This window comes from Aythya ferina, assembly GCF_964211825.1.
Source record: "Aythya ferina genome assembly, contig: HAP1_SCAFFOLD_29, whole genome shotgun sequence".
NCBI lineage: Eukaryota > Metazoa > Chordata > Aves > Anseriformes > Anatidae > Aythya > Aythya ferina.
The window spans coordinates 2,840,887-2,851,405 of NW_028181463.1; the positions used below are offsets into that span (position 1 = coordinate 2,840,887).

Sequence of the window (10,519 nt, forward strand, 5' to 3'; positions counted from 1 at the left end):
CTGAGTTCAGTTTTCCTGCAGCACAGATCAACTGAATCCATGGAGAGGATCCACAGGATCCACAGTATTTCACATGCAATAAGAAAGAAATGTACAGGATTTCTGCCTTAGAGATTCTCCACAGGAGTAATGGCTAAGCTAGAAGAAAAGATACAAGTCTTCCTATGTTATTTACCTATTGGTGTAGGACAGTATTGACTCCTGCATTGCCTAAAGCAGAGTCCTCTGCTCCAAAGCACAGCCTAAGGCAGCATCAATCCAACTGCAAGAAAGGGATCTGCCAAATATCTTCATGGAAGTGAGCAAGCATGTTGGGAGGCTTAAATGAGAAATTGAAATCCTTTTCCTTAGATAATTCTAATGTTAATAATCACCATCTTTCTGTTCCTTCGGCAGGACCCCATGCCCAGAACAAGCATATGCCCAACCTCAGCTCTGGGAGTGAGTTCCTCCTGCTGGCATTCGCAGACACGCGTGAGCTGCAGCTCCTGCACTTCGCGCTCTTCCTGGGCATCTACCTGGCTGCCCTCCTGGGCAACGGCCTCATCCTCAGTGCCATAGCCTGCCACCACCGCCTCCACACCCCCATGTACTTCTTCCTCCTCAACCTCGCCCTCCTTGACGTGGGATCCATCTCCACCACTCTGCCCAAAGCCATGGCCAATGCCCTCTGGAACACCAGGGCCATCTCCTATCAAGGCTGTGCTGCTCAGGTCTTCTTTTTTGTCTTCTTAGCTGGAGCAGATTATTCCCTTCTCACCGTCATGGCCTACGACCGCTACGTTGCCATCTGCAAGCCCCTGCACTACAGGAGCCTCCTGGGCAGCAGAGCTTGTGCCCAGATGGCAGCAGCTGCCTAGGGCAGTGGCTTTCTCAATGCTGTCCTGCACACGGCCACTACATTTTCCCTGCCCCTCTGCCATGACAATGCTGTGGACCAGTTCTTCTGTGAAATCCCCCACATCCTCAAGCTCTCCTGCTCAGATGCCTACCTCAGGGAAGTTAGGGCACTTGTGTTTACTGTTTCTTTATTTTTTGGATGTTTTGTTTTCATTGTGCTGTCCTATGTGCAGATCTTCAGGGCAGTGCTGAGGATGCCCTCTGAGCAGGGACGACACAAAGCCTTTTCCATGTGCCTCCCTCACCTGACCGTCGTCTCCCTCTTTGTTAGCACTGCCATATTTGCCTACCTGAAGCCACTCTCCATTTCCTCACCATCCTTGGATCTGGTGGTCGCACTTCTGTACTCAGTGGTGCCTCCAGCACTGAACCCCCTCATCTACAGCATGAGAAACCAAGAGGTGAAGGATGCAGTGAGGAAACTGTTTCAATACATGCTTCTTAAGCATCAGTAATGTGTTCAGAAGATGTATTTCTAATAATGTGGAATTTTGATTCATATTATGTTATTTCATTTTTATCTTTACTAGTGCTATCATAACACTATCATTGATAATAATCCTAACAGAAATAAAAGGATATTTGGGAAGATGATATAATATTTTTTTAAATTATTTTTCTCTGTTAATATTTTAAATATTTTTTTTTTTATAATGCAATTCTTAGCATTCTGAATGTTACGTTTTGTGTTAGTTTTCACCACGTCATCTGTGACCCAGAGGCTTTCTCTGAATGTGTTTATCCCTAAATGACACCTGGCCTCTGTTGTGGCATCTTGTTTATAAAATGAAGTTGCTCAGTGCTCAGGGGTCTTCTTCCCAATCTGGAGTGAAGAAGACAATCAGGGAATACCAGGCTCAAGGCCTCGGTCTTGTACTTGGGTACCACCTGGACACAGGGGCATGAGGACATGGGGTGCTGGGTGAGGGAGTCAGGACTGAGTCGTCACTGGTGGATGCCCATTGCCCCTGGAGACCCTGACCTGTCAAGAAGCAGCTTCTTGGGATTGACAAGTGACAGGACTGGTGGCATCAAGGAGGTATTGCGAGCCACCAGAATATCCTAAGGGTTCTCCTGGGACACTGTGTGCCTTGTGTTGGGTGGGCAGTGAGTGGATCGTCACGGTAAAGTTAAGCCAAAGGATGCATAGGCTGGTGGGAGCTCTGCAGTGCCAGGACACACAGTAATTACCCATTAATTTATTCAGTACTTAATTAATAAAACAACAACTCATCAGCTCAAAAGATTCTATCCCTTCCGTAAAATGTCTCACATGAAGTGTAATTTCTATCATGAAGAAGTGTGATTTTTCAGGATGCATATTCATCGCAGGAGAAGAAATACTGGTGTTCACCTGTACTTGCATTGTCCTCACTTTTCTATCATGGTGTGCTCCCTCCTTCATCTTCCAGGCACAAAACCCATCTTGATTACACAGAACATGCTGAATGTCTCCTTTTACCAGCTGCCAGTCTGGACCCATGCACTTCCTATTGTTCTCCTGGTTTGCCTTCCCCTTACTCTTTAATCATTCAGACCTCTCTCACCAACCCAGTTGCTGCTTTGAGTTTCAGTGAGTTCAAGCTCACCCATCTCTCAGCAGTCTGTCTAATGGTTTCCTTAGCAAGACCCTCATAATTTATCATTGAATGAATATGATACGGATTTATATAAACACTATTTTTTTTAATTTCCTTTTAGTCATTTTAAAATACATCGTGTACTTAGCCATCCTTTTGGGAATATAAACATTACTGGAGGCAACAAAATAAAGAACTTGAGCTTTGTTTTTTTGAAAATTGCAAAGCCTCCCCAGGGACATGTTAGGGTAGATAACTGGAGGTCATCATTACAGACAGGCAAAGCACTGTGCTGAGAAAACTCTTGGTTGCTTTTCTTGAAGCACAGGGGCCAAGGCCTGACCCCTGGAAGTGGGAGGGGAGATCCTGCACCCCTACATCTGGCTCAGGGCTCTTCCTGGGGATCTGTGGGATGTGGTGGGCAGTGTGATGTCATGAGAAGAACACTGGTATGACACCTGCCAGCCTCTGCACAGGGTTGCAAGGAATCGATGAGGCCCCACCGTAATGAACATCTCTCCTCATAAGCTCTAGCCAAGGGGACAACAATGTCAGGGTTTTTGGGGCCCTGCATTCTTGCCAGCACCCTCTGCCTTCTCCTCTGCAGGCTTTGCTATGCTATCCAACATTTCTCTTTCTTTCCTTGAAATCTGCAGACACCCATCTCTGTTCACCCCCTTGCTCTCATCCTGGCATTTCAGTCATTTCACCAATGTCTCATCAACCCTCACCAGCTGTTCCTTGAAACACAAAGCCATGGTCTGATCACAGACACTCTTTGGTTGACCTCTGGCACCATAGCACAACCCTTTGAGGGACATTTCTTCCTCCTCGTGGCCAGTGCGTAACTTCCATGGTGCAGTCTGTGTCATTTTTTTTTTCTCCTGCTCTTTGCTACTACCAGAGAAAGCTCCATCAGGGTGGAAACCACTCCTGAAGTAGGCATCCCAACCCAGCAGGCTCCTTGTGGCCTGTCAGCCAAGCAGACACAAGTCACCTCAGCAGCAGCTTCCAAGCCAGGGGCCTGCTGCTGGCCTTGCAGCTTCTTGGCTAGACACAGCCAAGCCTTGTGCCTGTTGCTGTGTGGTCATGGACTCAAGCAGAAGGGACAGGACAACCCATGTTGGGGCCTTCTTTCTGTCTGGGTCCTCCTGGCTCTGGAGGCAGAGGGGATCCCCCAGTCAGCATGCCAAGCAGGTGCTTTCTGCTGGCCTAGAAGGGCCACTGCCAGATGTCAGCCCAAAAGTGCAGCTCCCAGGGAGAAATCAAAGGTGACCTGCCACCTACAGACACAAGTGACCTCACAGTCACTGCCACAGTCACATTGCTTCTGCTGGGGCAGGAGATCCTGAGGCAGAACTGAGCTTTCTCTAGCCCCCTCGGTATCTCTTTTTCACTTTCTGGGTTAGAGATTATGCAAAGTTTTAGTAGTAGTGTTTGGTGTTCTGCTTGTGTTGTCATGTGGTTCAGGTATGGACAAGCTCTGTGGTTTACGGGTGTTTTACATCTGCCAGGGAGTCTAGGGTTAAATAGAGCATTTTAATGTTAGTTTTAAGGGAAGGGATTATGGTTATCAAGAGAGAAAATTGATTCCTTTCAGGGTGTTGTAGTAGCATTTAGGTTTAGGGATTAAAATTACTGCTTCCAGTTAGGTAAGGGCCATATGTGGCTTTTTAAATTCATTGTTACTGCAGTATCGGCATTGCAGGAATGCTTTTACCTCTATGAAACCATTAATTTCTGCTGGCCATGCTGCTCTTCCCACCCCAAAATCTCATATGTCTCATGTCCAGGATGCTTCTGACCTCCCCATATCTTATTGGGATCAGCTTTCTGATGACATCCATGATCGCATAGTATCTATCTCACCTCTGTTGGTTACTCCATTCCTGAGAAGGAAGTCACATTGTACTCAGGAGAGAAAAGGACACAAAGGTCTTTATGTCCTTTGCCATGACCTGGCAAGATCATGGAAATGATCCTCCTGGAATCTATGTCAAAGCACATGCAAGACAAAGCGGTGATCTCACACAGCCAGCATGGCTTCTCCAAAGTCCAAATCGTGCCTGACCAATGTGATGGCTTTCTACAGTGGAGTGATCACATCAAACAACAACAGAAGACCGACCAATGTCATATACTTGGACTTTTGTAAGACCATTGACACTGTCCCACATGACATCCTTGTCTCCAAATTGGAGAGATACGCATTTGTTGGGTGAACCATTCAGTGGGTAAGGAGTTGGCTTGAAGGTCACATCCAGAGCGTGGTGCTCAACGGCTCTATGTCCAAGTGGAGGCTGGTGACAAGTGTTGTACCTCAGGGGTCTGTCCTGGGATTGGTGCTGTTTAATATATTTATCTGTGACAGACAGTGAGATCGACAATGATGTAGTACATTCTGCACTTGTAGCCCAGAAGGCCACCTGCATCCTGGGCTCCATAAGCAGAGGAGTGGCCAGCAGGTAGAGAGAGGTCACTTCTACTTCTACTCCTTGTACTCTGCCCTTGGGAGGCCCCACTTGGAGTCCTGCATCCAGAACTGGGCCCCCAGCAGGAGAAGTATGTGCATCTGGTAGAACAGGTGCAGAGGAGGGCCGCAAAGATGATCAAGGGGTTGGAGCACGTCTCCTATGAAGAAAGGCTAAGAGAGCTGGGGCTGTTCAGCCTGGAGAAAAGAAGGCTCAGCGTTGACCTCTCTATGGCCTTTCAGTACTTAAATGGTGCTTATAAAAAAGATGGAGAGTGACTCTTTGCTCAATCAGGTAATGACAGCACGAGGGAGAATTGTTCTAAGCTAAATGAGGGGAGATTTAGATTAGATGTTAGGAGGAAACTCTTCACTCAGAGGGAGGTGAGGCACTGGAAGAGGTTGCTGAGAGACCTTAGAGGTGCCCCATCCCTGGAGCTGATCAAGAGCAGGTTAGATGATGCCCTGGGCAACCAGATCTCATGGGGGACATCCCTGCTTATGGCCAGGGGGTTGGAACTAGGTGACCTTTAAGGTCCCTTCCAACAGGAGCCATTCTCTTATTCTATGGTCTCACTAGCTCTACTTCAAGCATGACTCCCATGCCATCAGCCTTCCTGTGGTCTCTCACCTGACCAGAACAGAAGGTGCCTCACCATCATCTTCAATTCCAAGTGCATGCTTCTGCCGTTTACGATCCCTATCTGTGCCACATTCCTCCTGCAGGTCCGTCAGCTCCAGAGACAGAAGTGACCTCCCAGCCTCCTTCACAGCCATTGCCTCCTGCAGGCCCAGCAGATCCAGAGGCACATCTGACCTCATCCCAGCATTCCCAGCCAGCTCCTCCTTGTGGCCTCTGATCTGAGGGGATCCCCCAGTCAGCATGCCAAGCAGGTGCCTTCTGCTGGCCTAGCAGGGCCACTGCCAGATGTCAGCCCAAAGGTGCAGCTCCCAGGGAGAAGTCAAGGGTGACCTGCCACCTCCAGACACAAGTGACCTCCCAGTCCCTTTCTGTGACACGTTCCTGTTGCTGCCCTATCAATGCAGAGGCAGAAATGACCTCACAGTCACTGCCACAGTCATATTCCTCATGCTGGGGCAGGAGATGCTGAGGCAGAGCTGAGATCCTCAGAGCATTCCCACCCATCTCCTCCTTGTGGCCCACAAGCTGATCAGATCCATGGCCCCTCACATTCATTTGGAGTTAGGGTTTGGTTTAGGTCTCTTAAGCAGTTTTCTAGTGTTAAATAGGCCATTTTAATGCTAGTATTAAGGGCAGAGATCAGAGTGATTGAGAGAGTAAGAGCTAGAGGAAGCAGCTATGGGCTGAGTTTTGTCTTCTAGGGATACGTTGAGGTCACTCATTAGAGTAGTGGATTCCTGTCAGGGTGCTGAGTAGCATTTAGGTGTAGGAATTAACTTTACAGGTTGAAGCTGGGGAATAGCCATAAATAGCCATAAATAGTATGACTATTTAAAGTCACAGTTACAGCAGCATCAGCATAACCTGAACCCTCTTACCTCTACAAAATCCTTAATTTTGGCTGGCCAAGCCCCTATTCCCTCCTCTCAGTCTCACATTTCTCCTGGGCTGTCTTCTCCTGATTTCCCCATATCGGTTATCTTTTTAGGGGCATGCTTATGATGCCTTTCATGATCTTAGACTATCTGTCAGTGCTCTGTTGGCTACTCTATTCCTGAGAAAAGCATCACTTAAGACAAAATGGAAAAGGACACAAATGTCCATCAGAGCACCCTGCACAATGTGCCCAGCAGCTCTGCACCATTACAAAAGTGCAGTTCCTCCGTACAAGTTTTCTTTCCAGAATGGTTCCTATGGCTCCAGGGTAACTTTTCCCAGGCACTCACTTCCCCAGACCACACCACTCTTGCCCGCAGGCCCCACGTGTCTCTCCAACCCTCCCTTCTTCCCCTGCAGTAGTGGCACCTCACTGCAGCAGGTTGGTGCATCTCCAGGCTCAGGGGTGTTTCCTGAGGGCCTGCCCCATGTGGGGAGTGGTGGGGAGGAAGAGAGCAAGGTCATCTCCTGGGGCATGGCTGAGCACAGCCCAACCATCCTGCACCGTGGGCAGGCCCCTGTTCCCAGGCTGAGGCACACATGCAAGGTGGACACGTCTCCATCCACCCAGCTTCACGCAGGGCCCTTCAGCCCCGTCCCCCATTCGGGACTCACCACTTCCTTCTCGTCAACCCACAGACATAGATTGCTTTCCATTTGGGGACTCAGGCAGGACTTTAAGGATCTGTTAAAGCCCTGAGTGTCTCTGTTTCTCACAGCCTTCTCACAAGTCTTTCTCCTGGCCCTCCCCACTGCCCAGCACTGCCTCTCAGGTGGCACTCAGTGACCCTTCAGAAGGGTTTCTGGGCTTCCTGAATTGTCCTGGTGCTTATTAGCATTTTGCTGACTCCTTCCAGAGGTTCTTGTCCATTGTGGGTATGATGACTCATGGCTGGGACAGAGTTTCTCTCTGCAGATCAGGCCCTGTGGTGCTGTGTTTTTGATATGTGACCAGAACAGTGTTGGTCACCCGTGGTTGCACAGCATCAAGGCCTTCTCGGCTTCTCACTCTGCCCCAGGAGACAGTTGGCTGCATGAGGGCAAGAGGCCGGGAGGAGAACCTGCAGTGACAGCTGACCCAGCCTGAGCAGTCTGAGCAGCCCATGCACTCCTCAGATTCACCTTGTTTGTTACCTGAAACGACCTTGCACAGTCATTTTATGAGGTTCTAATCACTACCCACTGAGCACCCTGTCCCTGAAGATCCCCTGACATCTCCTGGAAGCTCCAGATTCCTCTCCAGGCTGACATCGGCCATCAGCCCCACTGCAGGGGGCACAGTCCCATGCAGATGAGTCCAAGACCAGTTGTCATCCCCTTAGGCAAGTGCTGCCACAACAGGAGTACTTAGTCCTGCCCTTGTTTCCGCACAAACCACCCTGGGACTTTCATTCCTTGTCCTTCACTCCATGAAGATCCACAGGAAACAGAAGAGCAGGGAGCAACCCCTTGTCTGTGCTCCTGATAGCACATTTGGAAGAGGTGTCCAGGGTCCTGGGTTTGCCCTGAGCAAGACCCTCCTGTTACTGTGGTGCAAGCAGGGAAGCCAGCTGTGACCCACGGCTGCACAGTGCCTGCTGCTGCCTGCAGCCACAGGGATGCCACTGTAGAGACAACAGGACTGTCACCAAGGTACACGACATATCAGGGCTTACCCAGAAAAAAAGAAGCACGTTGTGGAAACCAAAAGAGAATAGCAGTGACAAGGCCATGTCCTGCTGCTGGCCATGGCCATGGCTCCAGGGAAGCAGCAGCCCCAAACCAAAAGCAGCAGAGAGGCAGAGCCCAGCGGGCAGGGAGGGGCAGCCGCGAGGACCACCGGGGCTTCTCCTGCATGTGGCAGCTGGGCTCTTGGCCCTGAGCCCCTCCTGCATGCTGGGGCTGCTACCCTAAATCCAGAGGAGATGGGAAGAGACGGCAGCTGACACCAACAAAGTTCACAGCTTCTTTATTCTATTTATCCACAGAGAACCCAGTTCTGTATGTATATTAGATGATTGCGTGACAGATAATAAAATAATTAATAGGCAGGATGACACAAGTAGAATTCAGTCAAAATCACAAGTTTAAGAAATAATTTTAAATATAATAAAAGAATTACAAGCTGTTGTATGCAGAGGTTTTTCAGAAAATCTGTCTGTCCTGTTCGTTTTATAGGCACATTATTGATGCCAAAATAGCATGTGTCCAAAGAGTTTCCACAAGGCTTTCCTGAGCTCCCAGTTCCTCATGCCATAGATGAGGGGATTCACTGCTATAGGCACCACCATGTACAGAACTGTCACGGAATATTCTCTACAGGGGCTACTTGCACTGCTACAGCTCATTTCTCTGACCCAGCCACAGGAGCCGGAGCAGCTGCAGGAGCAGGAGCTGGAGCGGCTGCAGGGTCCATCATAGGGGTAGGAGTGGCCGCTGGGTCTGTCACAGGACTTGGAGTGGCTGCAGGGTCTGTCACTAAGTTGGTAGTAGTATCAGCTGCAGCTTGATAGGCGTGGGCCAGATCCCAGCACACTACAGTGATTTGTGTCACTTTGGAACTGCCAGAATCATAACACCCTTTTTTCAAGCATTCTACCCATTTTTTAGGATTTTGCAGTTGTTCAGGGGAGAATTTCCAAAACATTGGAGGTGCTCACTGCTCTAGAAACCTGCCCGTATCCTCCCACACTCCCTGTCACTCACAACTATCCCGCCTCAGGACAGAGCTCTGGATAAAATTCCTAAGTGGTTGTTTAACCTTAAAACCTGAAACACATTCAGGAGACATAACAACAAGAACATGCTCGTCTGAGTGTCCCAAGGATATTCAACATCTTGGAGAACTATTGTATGAAGCACGGAGGATAAGAGGGAGGTGAAGGAGAAAGGAAGGTTGAATGAGTAAGAAAAAATGTCTCCTTCTTTCCCCTCCACAGATTGGCTCCCTGACAAAAAAAAAAAAGGCAATAATTGTAATTGCTAATAGTTTCCGAGATATGGTTTCCAAAGTATAGAGTTGACGACAGTGCTGAGTACAAATACCAGGTTAGGGTCATGACCAGAAATTTCATCATATCATAAGCCACTGTTACACCGCACAGTACCATAACAATTTTAAACCAGGGCCCGGAAAGGATAAACAGCATGACAGGGAGCACATACAGAAAGTAATGTGCTATAAAACAGTTTGGAAAACAGGTGCAGCAGACTTGATATTAAAGCAATCAGCATTGTGACTAGCAACTATTATGCAGGTCTAATACTTTTACGAATTTTAGTTTAACACATTCTGGTCAGATATGTCGTTATCTCAACGCTTCGAGCCCCACGTTGGGTGCTAAAAAGGATTGTTGTAGTTTAACCCGGCTGGCAGCTAAACACCACGCAACCATTAGCTCACCCTCCCCTCTGCCTCTCTGGGATGGGGGAAAGAAACGGGAAAGTGAAGCCTGAGAGGTGAGATAAAGACAGTTTATTAAGACAGGAAAATAATAATAACAATAATAACAACAACAATGATTACAATAGAGCTACTACTAATAATGTGTACAAACAAGTGATGCACAGTGCAATTGCTCACCACCTGCAAACCGAAGCCCAGCCTAACCCCGAGCAGTCCAGCCCTCCCACCCCTGCTAGCCACCCCTATATATTGTTTAGCATGACGTCAGATGGTATGGAATATCCTTTTGGCTAGTTTGGGTCAGCTGTTCTGGGTCTGTCCCCTCCAGGCTCTTACTGCACCCCCAGCCTGCCCGCTGGCATGACAGAGTGAGAAGCTGAAAAGTCCTTGGCTTGGTGTAAGCACTGCTCTGCAACAATTAAAACATCAGCATGTCATCAGCACTCTTCTTCTCATCCTAATCCAAAACATAGCACCCTACCAGCAACTAGGAGGAAAATTAACACTATCCGAACTGAAACAAGGACAAATGCTATACCTCGATGTCACAAATGGCCTGATATTAAATTGAGTTAAACTAGAAAAGTGAGATAGCCAATTTATTG

The 10,519-nt window shown here is 48.4% G+C and overlaps 1 pseudogene across 1 annotated transcript; it reads left to right on the top strand.

Moving 5' to 3' along the window:
- Nucleotides 1-419: 419 nt before the first annotated feature.
- Nucleotides 420-1,355, top strand: LOC311428159 (olfactory receptor 14J1-like; annotated as a pseudogene). The gene has a single exon. The product of its transcript is annotated as an olfactory receptor 14J1-like (transcript).
- Nucleotides 1,356-10,519: the final 9,164 nt, after the last annotated feature.